Raw genomic sequence first — 10,104 nt, forward strand, 5'->3', positions numbered from 1 at the left:
AAATGTTTGTAAAAAATAAAAAAATACAAGGGGCTTCCTCAGCAGTTTACCTCCATGTGATATGCCTATGTCCAATACAGAAACACCTAGTCAGACGCACTTCCCATGCCCAAAGGGGCAGACAGCTCTTCTTGTTGTATGTGGTTGGCAGGGGGAGTCAGACCCATGGGAACATTTTTACAGTTAGGAAATGCAGGCAAGAGTTATGCACACACAAGGGCTGGGGGCTGTTTCAATTCTATATTGTAGCAGAGCAAACTATCTCCAAACTTAGTGACTTACAACCACCAGTTCATGATTTCTCAAGACCCTGAGGGTGGGAAGTCTGGAGAGGGTATCATGGGGATGGCTCCCCTCTGCTCCATGTGCGGGGCTGGGATATCCATGATGGCTTCTTCCCTCCCGTGTCTGGTGCCTCAGCTAGGATCAGTCAGGGTCACCACTTAATAATTGGCACGGATGGCTTAAATGGAGGGGGTTGGCCGGATCTGCTCGGTGGGGGGCTCACAAGGACTTGGGTTAAGGTCTGAGGTCTTGGGTCCCTTTCCTCTCTTTCCATGTAGACTCAGGACATCTCTCCCCCTCTCCATGTGGCCCCTCTGGCTGAGCTTCTAAAATGGCAGCTGGCTTCCAAAAACACAAAAGTGAAGGCTGCCAGACTTCCTTAAGGTTTAGGCCCAGAACAGGTATAACTTCACTTCTATTGCATCCTGTTGACTAAAGTGTGTCACGCGGCCAGCCCAGATTTAATTTGGAAGGGAATTACACATAGACATGGGTACTGGAGGTGTGTTGCAGTGGGGGCTATCTTTGGAAGCCAGCTACCTTAGGAGCTCACTCTTTCCACCTTCTGCCCCTGCAAGGGCTGAACAGATCAGTCTCCATCTTTGAGTGGTGCTCCCCTCAGGACAGCACAGGAGAGGCTGGGTCTGCCATTCCCCGCGGGGACTTAATTCTCAGCCACATGAGAGTACTGGCAATGGATGAACATGGATGGCACCATCTAGCCAAGGATGGAAAATTCTCCCTGCGCAAATGTGAACAAAAGCAGTTTGCAGTATGTAAGCAATTGCTCAAGGCTGATAACAGCCTCAGGGGGAAGTCCAACATGAGAAAGCAGAGGGTGCCTGGTCTCCACGGACTCTTAGTGGGCATTTGTGCACATCTAGCAGAGGAGAACGGAGGATCTGACAGCCTTTGTGCAGCAGGCTGGAGTTGAGCTCCCTCGGGATTTGCATCTGGTGATAAATGGAGGCTGGCTGCACATGAACACTGTCTGAGGCTGTGCAGTGACCCCAAAAGGACAGTGGTGGACAGGATTCCCCTCAAATGGGAAAAGATAAACAGGAAGTGTGGGGTGGGGTATTGGAGTCTGTTATGTCCGCTGTGGACGTTTTATTTCCCCAAGGTCAAGATGCCTCTATAAAAGATGTGTGGTTGGCCAAGCATGGTGGCTCATGCCTATAATCCTAGCACTTTGGGAGGCCGAGGCCGGAGGATTGCTTGAGGCCAGGAGTTTGAGACTAGCCTGGGCAACATAGTGAGACCCTCATCTCTATGGAAAATAAAAAATAAAGATGTGTGGCAGAGATTTTCTCTTTATGCAGCCAAACAAAATCCATGGCTGGATTTTCATTCATTCAACAAGTACTTATCCTGGACTTTATATGTCCCAGGCACAGTCCTAGGCCCTGGGGACAAAAATATTTACCATATAATTTTAGGCTGGAAAAAAAGCAAAGCTTATAGGGAAAAGGATGGTTACTACATGGATATTGGGGCAGGGAAGGCAGCTCAGATAAGATGACTTTGGAGGAGAAACCTGGAGAAGTGTGTATACCCTGAGGCTCCGCAGGACAGGTGCTCCAAGGACAGAAAACTGCAAGAGCAATGGTGCAGAGGCAGGAACGAGGCTGGGGCATTGCAGAAAGGTCCATGGGGCCTGTGCAGTTGGAGCAAGGTAACTGCAGGGCTGGGGCTGGGAGCGGGGATGGAGAAGGGGCAGGACAGGGAGTCTGAGAGGCAGACAGACCCTCCCCCGACTCCACCCCTGTGCAGTCTCAGGGCCTCTCTCTCTCTCTCTCTCAGTGTAGCCTCAAGCAAGACCGTCCAACTTCTAATATGGCCACTGCTTCCAAAAACCCAAAAGCTCAGGGGTCAGGTTGGGTAGAATCTTTTGGGCCCTTGGATTTAATCCTCAGTGTGTTAGAAAGCTACAAAGGCTTTCAAGAGAGAACAGACAACCTGCCTGGTTTACATTTTGTTTGGAGTTGAAGCCAGGGTGGTCTCCTCCTATGCATATTAGCGGAAGCTTGGACATTGGTCATTTATCCAGAAGAAAGTAAAAACTGAAGGGTCAAATGAGGCTACTCCGAATATTGTGAGACCTAGAAGAAACAAGAGAAATAAGGCCCCATGGCCTGTATCCCGTCCCTCTCCTCTCCGCATCCCCAGCTCCGTCTTGTGCTGCGGGCCTCGTGCACGTGCACAGGATGGGGGCAAGCTCTGGGTGGACTGGTCCCCATGGCCCTGAGTACTCCTCACCCATGGAAAGGGGCACAGCCAGTCGGGGCCCGAGTGGGGCCTCTGCAGTCCAGGCCCAGGGCAGGTGGCTGAGTCGGAGCATCCAGGGGCAGCTCTAATTCCAACCATGACCACAGAGAACAGGAGGCACCAGGCATCCACTGTCAGTCTGTAATCAGGATGATCAGTGCATTCCCCACTCAGCACACAGTCTCCCACAGACATGCAGCCACGGTGTGGCCTCAGCATCAGGGATATTTGCAACATCCATATGGCTTCCAGAACAAGAGAGCAGGGAGGGTAAGAACAGGGAGCAGTGTGGGAAATGGGTGGGCTCAGAGGCCTGCCCAGGAGTTCTTGGCCAGGGTGGAGAACCCATCTGCAGTACAGTGCTGGGGGAGGCCAGGGAAGGAGGCTGGGTGTGAACATCCAAAGAGCCTGCAGAGTGGGCACAATATGGGCTGTCGCCAGCTCACGATGCCTCCCTTTCTCTGGGCTGCAGTCGGCATCTACGATTAATAAGACATAGAGAAGTCATTCACCAGAAGTCCTCTTAGAAAAAGCAATGCTTTTGACTGGAAAAGAATGATGAGTTGCAAGAGTATGGTAAGTTAAAAATGCATCTTCGGAAGAGGGTGAGTTCTGTTAGCGGGTGGGCAGGGGGATGGAGCTGGGGGCTGGGGCCAGGATTGTGCTGAATTAATATGTGTAATAATGCAGGGAGGAGCCAGAGAGATTGGAAAGGTAAAAGGGTGGAAAGAGAGCAAAACTTAACATGGGTAGTGGATGCTGGAGAAAGACGTGAATGGGGAGTTGGAGTTGTCTGTTGAGTGTATTGTTTACAGTGGAAACCTCCAGAGGCCCATGAAGGTATCCTGAACCCACACTACTGCAGATGGGCTGAGAGGCGGCATAAAGGCGGGGCTGGGGAGTGACAGAAAAAAGTTGTATCCCGAGAGCATCCCAGCGAGCCTCTCCAGCAGCAGCAATCCCCCTGTGCCCCATTGGGTTCCACCAGCTCAGAGCAGGCAGGGCCTGAAACAGACGAAACCAAGAAGCAGCCAGTGATGGGTGACCCAGCCAGCTGGAACCCAGCCCAGGGCAGGGGGCACCAGGAATCTCCTGTCCTTGGCAGAGACGCGGTTTTGATCCAGGCTAATACTGACTTCTGATACTCTCAGCAGAGCAGAATTTTAGACCTGAAGAGTGACAGCCACCTCAGTTCTTCCCTTTGATAAAGGGCACATGAATTCTGCTCTGTTGGCAAGAGTCCAACAATGCAGGCGAGTCCCTGATCTGGTAAAGCAAAGAAAACTTGCCCTAAACACTCTGCAGAACTTAAAAGCACCCACCACTCAAATTGGGAAGAATCACAGGAGTTAATAATGGTGTTATTGCTCTTCTTAAATGTTATTAATAGTGATATAATACTTCCTGTCTCCTCATTTGGAGACAAGCAGCTGCCATGCGCCAGGATGATGAAGGTCATAATAGGGGAGGAAGGAGCATGAAATTGACTCTGACCTTAGTCTCCATGCAATGTGGGAAGCAGTGCCAGTTGCCACAGCTGCACCGCTTTCCCTCCCATCAGCGGGGAGTTGACGGAAGGCCAAGCCCACCCTGGGGAGATTCTAGAATATTCTAGCACCATGAGGCTGGACCGCATCCCAACCTGGCAAGAAAATTCTGGTGATCAAGAGATCATCATTCTGCAAACTTCCTGGGAAGGCTTTTCTGATCAAAGAACTGCGGGTGTCCAATCCTGCACACATGTTAACATGTACGAGCACTGAGGCAAGAGGCACAGTATGAGAGACTCAGAGAACAATTCTTTCCGGTCTGTTTAGCCAGGGCTCTGCATCAAGTGTTACTGGGCTGGCCTCAGCTTCCTCATCTGCAAAATGAACAGTTGTCTGCCCAGCCCCATAGGAGTTCCGTAAGGCTAAAATGAGATAACAGATGTGAAGGTGGTTTACAAAAAATAAGTGTGGGGCTATTCCTCTGCAGGGAACATCTCTATCACAGCTAGTTAGAGGTGACCACAGACCTCTGCTGCAGAGCATGCACCCACAAACCTGGACTTCAAAGCAGCCTCTTTTGCTGAGCTAGCTCTGCCCCTGCCCAACTCCTGTTGGGCAATCTCAGGTTGCAACATTTCTGAAAACACGTTCTGACTGATTGACAGATCAGAGGAAGGCAATGCACCAGTGTCTCAATCCTTCTAGAAACTGCTATTAAAAACAGAAGACTGCAGGGAGGGTGCAGATCACAGTGGCTGTGGCTGGGGAATTTTCCCTATTTTATCCCTTCCTTTCCCCCATCCTCCTCACTTGTCCTTCCATCCTGTTCCCGTTCTCTATTCCATACATAATGGTCTCATTACTCCGCCTCTCTGCCTGTCCCTTTCTTGACCCCCCAACCCACCCATTCCTTGTGCTTATCAGACCCCCTCTAAGACACTTCAGCTGCCAGCAAACTCTCCGTCACCCAACCCTCAAAAGTAAAGCCTTGCTGTCCTCCAAACTGTGGTCCTCAGACCAAAGCATCAGTACCACCTGGGCACCTTATCAAAATGAAGAACCTTGGGCTCCACCCCGACCCACTGAACCAGACTCCAGACTTTGCATTTTAATAAGATCTACTAGTGCATGTGTGTGCTCAGGTCTACAGCAGCTCCGATGACCTCCCCTAGCTCTAACACACAGGCTTCACCCCTCGTCCATACCACTGTTGGCCTTTCTTGGTAACCTGATATTGCTAGGCAGACGTTCACGTAGGCATCCTTCATATCCCCAAACAGATTACAAATGATTAGAAGGCAGGGAATCCACACTTTCTCCAAGGGCCTAGAACAGGGCTCTGCACCATAGTAGATGACTGACCAAAGTCCCCTGAATGGGTCAGAGGACTTTGATCAGTCAGTCTAGATTCATCCTCTTCACTCATTCATCCAAGTCTTTATTAAGCAGCTACTCAGGGACCAGCCCTGTCCAAGCATTGGGGATCCAGCTGAGAGCAGGGCTTTCATGGAAGCCTCTAGAGCAGGAGGAACAGTCACATACAAACAAGTAGGCAAGTAGGTGCCGAGGTGGCTTTAGCTGCTGCTGAGTGCCAAGAGGAAAATCAAGCAGGGAGGAGTGGCCACAGAGTAACTGACTGGAGGGTGGCCATTGGGTTGGGTGGTCTGAGAAGGTCTCTTTGGGGGCTCACATTTTCACTAAGACCTCAACATTGAGAAGACCTGGATGGAGGCTTCAGGCAGAAGGAACAGTTGGAGCCAAGGCCAGACAGAAGAATGGGCTTGGCCTATGTTCCAGGCACATGGTTTCTTCACCCTGCCCCATTCCAGGTAATCACGCATCCACCACGTGTCATCCATCCACCCCCTCTCCCAGGGGCAGGACCGATCCGAGGTCTCAGGCTTCTCCGAATCTGTCCCTGTCGCCAATGAGCAGCCCTCCCGAGAGGTAGGATGTCTGCCCGTAGTTGTTTCCTCATCGTTTTCTCCAAAGCCGACTTTGCTCTTTCTTTAAGCATGGTTGGGCACTCCGTCAAATATTCATGTGCCTAAGTGACATGGATATGGAAGGAAGGTTTCTTGTAAAATTCAAATTCAGTCTCATGATCCCTGACGGAACCTGCCGAGGTCGTCTTGGCCCTCGCTACTCACTACTTAAAGTGTGGTCCTCTGACCGGCATCAGCTTCATCTGGGAGCTTATTGAAAATACCCCAGGTGTCTTGTTGTGCACCTATGGTCCCAGCTATTCAGGAGGCTGAGGCAGGAGGATCACTTGGGCCTAGGAGTTTGAGGCTGCAGTGAGCTATGAACACATCTATGAATAGTCACAGCACTCCCACCTGGGCAACACAGCAAGACCCCATCTCTAACAGAGAAAAAAGAAAAACAGAATCTCAGCCCCCACTCAAACCCACTGAATGAGAATCTGCACTTGAACAAGACCCCCAGGTAATCTGACCTAGAACAGAGTTCTGCCTTCAGACTCAAGGTCCCCAGAAATCACCAAAACAAGCTACACAGAACAGTGAACATGATGGTTAGCCAGATACGCATCGGATCCTTGCTTTAAAAATCTCTTGTGAGTTGGGTGTCATTATGAGCTTCGTTTACAGGTGAATTAACTCAGGCACGTGGAGGTTGAGTCACTCGCCCGAGTTGATAAACTTGGAAGTGGCAGGGCTAAGTTTGAGCCCTGGAGGGCTCACCGCAGACCTGTGCTCTAACACATAGGAGGAGTGAGGCTCAGAGGCTGTATCTATTTGCCAGGGCTGACATCAACAAAGTACCACAGACTGGGTGGCTTAAACAACAGAGATGTCCTGTCTCCCACTTCTGGAGGCCAGGAGTCCAAGATCAAGGCGTCGGCAGGGCGGGTTCCTCGGAGGCTGTGAGGGACGATCTGCTCCAGGCCCTCCTCAGCGTCTGGGGGTTGCTGGTAATCTTTGAGCTTCCTTGTCTTGCAGGGTCACCCTGATCTCAGTGTCACCTCAATCTCTGCCTTCATCTTCACATGGAGTTCTCCCTGTGTGAGTGTCTGTGTTCAAATTCTCCCTTTTATAAGCACACCAGTCATGTTGCATTAGAAACATGGATGAAGCTGGAAACCATCATTCTCAGGAAACTATCACAAGGACAAAAAACCAAACACCACATGTTCTCACTCATAGGTGGGAATTGAACAATGAGAACACTTGGACAGAGGAGAGGGAACGTCACACACCGGGGCCCGTTGTGGGGTGGGGGGAGGGGGGAGGGATAGCATTAGGAGAAATACCTAATGTAAATGACGAGTTAATGGGTGCAGCACACCAACATGGCACATGTATACATATGTAACAAACCTGCACGTTGTGCACACGTACCCTAGAACTTAAAGTATAATAATAATAAAAAATATATATATATATATAAAAGAAACCTACCCTAGTGAGCTCATCTTAACTAATCACCTCCGCAATGACCCTATCTCCAAGTAAGGTCACAGTCTGAGGGACTGGGGGTTAAGACTTCAACATGAATTTTGGGGACACAATCAACTCATAACAAGGCTTGGTAAAATGATAATGACAGCTAACGCTGTTCTCACTTTGTTCTCAGTGCCTTACAGATATCACCTCACTCAATCACCACCCTCCTAGGAGATTAATTCGATTTTCATTCTTGTTTTGCAGATAGAGGAAACTGAGGTACTGACAGGTAAGCATCTTTCCCAAGTCACACGGTTAATAAATGAGGCAGCCAGGATTCCAACCCGCGTAGCCCAACCTCAAAGCTGGCATGACAGCTTTCTCTCTCCAAGGGTGTCTAGCATCACACTGAGCTCCCATCTCTGCAACTTTTCTTTTCTTTTCTTTCCTTCCTTCCTTCCTTCCTTTCTTTCTCTCTCTTTCTTACTTTTTTTTTTTTTGAAGGAGTTTCACTCTTGTTGCCCAAGCTGGAGTGCAATGGTGTGATCTCGGCTCACTGTAACCTCCACCTCCCAGGTTCAAGCGATTCTCTTACCTCAGCCTCCTGAGTAGCTAGGATTACAGGCACCCGCCACCACACCCAGCTAATTTTGTATTTTTAGTAGAGACAGGGTTTCACCATGTTGGCCAGGCTGGTCTTGAACTCCTGACCTCAGGTGATCCGCCTGCCTTGGCTTCCCAAAGTGCTGGGATTACAGGCGTGAGCCACCGTGACCAGCTACAATTTCTTTAGCAAGTTGTTGCTGGATTTTGGCTTAGTGTGTCCAGGACAGCATCCCTGAAACAGGGTCATATGAGTGGAACATCCTGGGTATTCAGCGAGCCCAGGGACAGAAGGGGCTGGAAACCGCATATGCTGGATGCAGAGAAGGCACACACTTACACAAATAGAGCTGGGACACTGTGTTAGTCTGAATGGAAACCATAAATGAAGTAAGTGACAGGGCTCAGTTGGAGCCCCAAGGGTCTAACCACAGACTCTGCACTCTAATATGTGGGAGGAATCAGGCTCAGAGGTTGTATTAGCTGTAGTGCCTGGCATATTGCAAGCACTCGATAAACATTAGCTACTGTTAATCATTTTACTGAGATACTGCTATGTGCCAGGCTCTGGGTGGGACATCTCACTTACATTTCTTTCTTTTCCTTTCTCTCTCTCTCTTTTTCAGACAGGGTCTTGCTCTCTTGCCCAGGCTGGAGTGTAATGGTGTGATCATGGCTCACTGCATCCTCCGCCTCCCGGGCTCCAGTAATCCTCCCACCCCAGCCTCCCAAGTAGTTGCACACCACCACACCTGGCTGATTTTTGTATTTTTCCTAGAGATGGGTTTTCGCCATTTGCCCAGGCTGATCTCGAACCCCTGACCTCAAGCAATCCACCCACCTTGACCTCCCAAAGTGCTAGGATTACAGGGGTGAGCCACTGCTCCTGGCCCTCTCTTACATTTCCTTCTCAACTGTACAACAACCCTAGGAGATAAATACTATTACTCCCATTTTAGAGATGAGGAAACTGAGGCTCAGATGAGTATAGCTGCTGTTATCCCCAATCTGGGGATCAGGACTCTTCTTTGTAAGACATAAACAGTCCATGTCTTTGAGCAGAAAAGCCTTAGAATATTGCAGGGAAGAAGATTTGCATGTTCAACTCGGATAGTCCTCACCACTGAGTTAATATTTCCAGGTCAGAGCGCCTCCGAGAGAAAAAGGCGGTGGCCTTGGAGCTCTGGTCTCCTTAACTGCACCCTGGGAAGTCTTCACACGGCCTTTCTTTTTCCCCTGGTGGTCTAATCTGGAGTCAGATCCAGCCGTCAGCTCTTACAGACGGGGAAGGACCGGGAGCCAACGGGAAAACAACAGGTGAGCTTGTGAACAGTCCCCTTCTGTGTCTCGGGCAGGGTGTCTGCCCGGGCAACTGTGGGGCTGCACTGACTTCCAGAACCTTCTGCCTCTGCAGGTGTTTTAGGAACTTGGCCTCAGCGCTTCAGTGACCCATATTTTATTACCTTTCAGGTTTCTATAATTCATCATTCACTCCTTTCTGAAAACCTAGAATGAAAAAGTTTAGCAGCTCAGCGCCGCGGCCTCTCTCCATTCTCTCCCCAAACACATCGGCCTGTTTGTTCTCTTTCATCCCCGCTCTTCCTGTTGCATTCTGCCGGTTCAATGGGGAAGGAGTGAAACCGGATGGCTGGACCCAGTGCGGGGAAATGACTTCAGAGCCACCTTTGTTCCCCTCATTCCTTTGAGCGCACTTGGCCCTGCGTCTCTATGAAAGGGCTTGTTTGAACCATTCGGAACATCCAGCAAGCCAGAGATGCTGCGGCCAGAACCGCTCGCATCTTTTCAGGCTGCCTGAGACTCTGGGTTAAACTGCCAAATTTTTGCAACAAAACTAACCATGACATTGGACATTGTGTTATAAATTAGCCACAGCCTTCCAAGCAAATTGTCTCTTTTTATTGTATCAGTGTAAGCCTCGGAAACATTTGGCTTCAGCTACTACCTTCAGGGAGGCTCAGAGGATATTTTTGTTCTGCCCCAAACCAACTCTTCAGACACCGAGTTGCATGTGCTCATACCCATATCTTCAT

The 10,104-nt window shown here is 49.8% G+C and overlaps 1 long non-coding RNA gene across 1 annotated transcript; it reads left to right on the plus strand.

The window, feature by feature from the left end:
• Positions 1–7,714: 7,714 nt before the first annotated feature.
• Positions 7,715–10,000, plus strand: LOC129138271 (uncharacterized). The gene is made up of 3 exons (XR_008541420.2): positions 7,715–7,739; positions 9,195–9,370; positions 9,524–10,000. It is a non-coding gene; the product is annotated as an uncharacterized LOC129138271 (long non-coding RNA).
• The last annotated feature ends 104 nt before the right edge of the window (positions 10,001–10,104 follow it).

The sequence above is a fragment of the Pan troglodytes genome, chromosome 22 (genome assembly GCF_028858775.2).
Source record: "Pan troglodytes isolate AG18354 chromosome 22, NHGRI_mPanTro3-v2.0_pri, whole genome shotgun sequence".
Taxonomy (NCBI): Eukaryota; Metazoa; Chordata; class Mammalia; order Primates; family Hominidae; genus Pan; species Pan troglodytes.